Below are 3,497 nucleotides of genomic sequence, written 5' to 3'. Positions count from 1 at the left end.
TGTTGAGGTTTCTTGCTCCTTGTTTCTCTAGAGAATTGCACTCTGGAGAGACAGCAAATCTAAGACATCTAATTACAGAATAACAGAACTTCAAAAACAGACTTCAAAGAGAAACTGCAGAGCTACAATTCATTTGCAAATTTAATACCATTAATTTGGACTTGAATAGGAACTGGGAGTGGCTGGCTCACTACAAAAGCAATTTTCCCTCTCTGGGTATTGACACCTCATCAACTATTGGGAATGAACCACATCCACCCTGACTGAACTGGCCTTGTTCATACTGGTTCTCCACTTGTGAGGTAACTCCCTTCTCTTCATATGTCTGTATATTTAAGTCTGCATCTGTAATTTTCACTCCATGCATCTGAAGAGGTGGGGTTTTTTACCCACAAAAGCTTATGCCCAAATAAATCTGTTAGTCTTTAAGGTGTCACCGGACTCCTCGTTGTTTTTGTGGATACAGACTAACACGGCTACCCCTCTGATACTTGGCATCATGCAAGTTTTCCAGAGTTTTCAAAAAGATGAGCTAATTGCTTTTTTTAAGAGGTGGACCCAAGCTCCCAAGTTTGCATCCTGTGACCAGGATCCCAGTAGGGGCCAGCTGAGGTCACTCAATTAGGGTGAACTGCAAAGAATAGGGCAGACAATCCCCAAAGCTGGTGGATTTTTCAATACTTAGATTTACCAAGCCAGCACAAAACAGCTTCTTTATTATCTCACTGGTTGCCCAGAAACCAACAACAGTTCCCTTAAAGTAACCCAGCCTCAGGCCTCCGTCCAGGTACCCATGTCAAATATGATGAAGATTTCTGAAAATCTTATTTCATCATATAGAAGAAAAGGTTCTACCAATCCCAAAGGATTGGGCAAATTACCGTCCAGATTAATGAATATTCCAGATCTTACCCAAATACACACTCACAGTCAATTCTTATTAACTAAACTAAAATTTATTTTAAAAGAAAAGAGAGAGTATGGTTAAAAGATCAATATACATAGAGACAGGAGTTCAATTCTTGAGGTTCAGATACATAGCAGAGATCGTAAGCTTTGTAGTTGCAGAGTTCTTTTAGAATTTAGTCCATAGGTTATAGTCCAATGACCAATATCATATCTAGGGTGTACCAGATGAACTAGGATCTCATCTTACGACTCAAACTTCCCCAGATGAATCTTAAGCAGATCTGAGATATCAGGATCAGGACCCAATGGCCTTTTATACAGTTTTATAGCAGCCACTTGACCGTACCATCCTGGGTAAACAATAGGCTTTTGATGTAGCCTTCTGCTTCCTAAACACCAGTAATTAGTTTTATTAATTAATTAACATAGGACAATTTATCCATTATGGAGTCTATCACAAACTTCAAAGAGACATATAGACAATGACATTATTTCACCCAAGATTCATCTAAATGTTAATATTCCCTTTTGATCTTGGAATTAATAGTTATAGTGGCAGACAGGAACTGTCTGTTTACATGGCTTACATTTATGAGTTCACATATACAATTAGTACACCTGTACCCTGATATAACGCTGTTCTCAGGAGCCAAAAAATCTTACCACATTATAGGTGAAACCGCGTTATATCGAACTTGCTTTGATCCACTGGAGTGCACAGCCCAGCCCCCCCGGAGCGCTGCTTTACCACATTATATCCAAATTCGTGTTATATCGGGTCACGTTATATTGGGGTAGAGATATCACTTCTAACTTCTAACAACATAGGTTTGCATTTCCAAGTTCTAGCCTATTTAGCATTGAACGGCCTTAATTACCATTCACATACTTTCTAACATGTCTTTAAAGGTTAGATTTGGGTCATTCAGCCTGCAAGCTGTTTAACCCTTTCTGGCCACGTATTATACTTTGGATAAGATTTGTTGCAATTATATAACAGTGGTAGCAATAATGATTTGCATGGTTATATTTTAATTAGGCAATGTCACACATCCTAACTAGTTTTAAGATGGAACTAGATAACTATATGAACAGGATTATATGATGGGGTTGCCTGCGAGAGAAGGGAACTGGACTCGATGATTCAAGAGGTCCCTCCTTCCAGTCCTATGTTCCTATGAATCCAGGTTTTGGATCAGCCTGTCACAGAGACTTGGGAAGGCCTAATTGCTCAGATCTAGAGCCCAATTTCCATGAAGTTTGGAGCTGCTCAGGGCTGGGGTTTTGGGTCAAGTCCATCTGCCCTCCTTCCCCGCTCCCTTTATTTTTAAAATAATTCTCATGAGAGCTCTGCATGAATTAGATTATCCTCTTCACCCACCACAGGATTCACATCAAGTTAATAAAAATCAGCTCAATCCTCCACTGAATGACAGTGAATAAAATCCCTCTTGCAGATTGATTTCTTCCCTGTGGTGATGCCTACACAAGCTGTAGAGAAGTCCTTGCATTTGTTGGTGATCTCTGTCCCCTCCAGTAGTGAGCCTGGAGAAGGATTTTGGGGTTCCTATCCATCTCTCTCTAGACTGTGCAGTAAAGAAGAAGTCTCTCCAGGGATGGGACTATCGCTAATTAAAATAGAAACCACTAGAGAATGGAGGAACAGCTGAGATGATATATGAAACCCAAAACCCACCATGAAACTCTGCCATAATTACTAGGTTTTGCCTGACTTCATGTCAAAACTCTATCAAACTGAGTTCCTCATGGCTTCGACTCAGGACTTCTGGATTGTTTAGTCTCCAGAAGAGAAGAATGAGGGGGGGGATTTGATAGCAGCCTTCAACTACCTGAAGGGGGGTTCCAAAGAGGATGGAGCTCGGCTGTTCTCAGTGGTGGCAGATGACAGAACAAGGAGTAATGGTCTCAAGCTGCAGTGGGGGAGGTCCAGGTTGGATATTAGGAAACACTGTTTCACTAGGAGAGTGGTGAAACACTGGAATGCGTTACCTAGGGAGGTGGTGGAGTCTCCTTCCTTAGAGGTTTTTAAGGCCCGGCTTGACAAAGCCCTGGCTGGGATGATTTAGTTGGGGATTGGTCCTGCTTTGAGCAGGGGGTTGGACTAGATGACCTCCTGAGGTCCCTTCCAACCCTGATATTCTATGATTCTATGATAGGACCCCAAAAGGCAAAGGCAGAAAAGTCTGGAAGGGATCTTTACCTGGCTAAGCTGGACTATTGCAATACAGCCTCCTGAGAACTAGATAGTAGCCCAGTACAGGGACTGACTGGCCGGAGAACCAAGCCATGGCTTCCCATGATGGAGTGTCTGCTGCAACCCAACAGAAGAGTGAGGGACAATACACAGAAGCAGTTGTGAGAACGCTAAGTTAAGCAGCGAAAGTAGCCAGGGACCTGAGGCCACTACACAAAAGGGAGCAGTCTTGGTCCAACCACTGGCGACTAGCCCCATACAGAAATGTCAAAAGGCAGCAGTCCAAGCTGCAGCGTACAAGGTAGTTGCAGACTCAGAACATCAGTGGAGGAAAAAACAATGACAATTGCAGAATACTGGCAGACAGCTGGCA

This window comes from Malaclemys terrapin, chromosome 6 (assembly GCF_027887155.1).
Source record: "Malaclemys terrapin pileata isolate rMalTer1 chromosome 6, rMalTer1.hap1, whole genome shotgun sequence".
Lineage (NCBI taxonomy): Eukaryota > Metazoa > Chordata > Testudines > Emydidae > Malaclemys > Malaclemys terrapin.
This window is presented reverse-complemented; position numbering follows the sequence as displayed.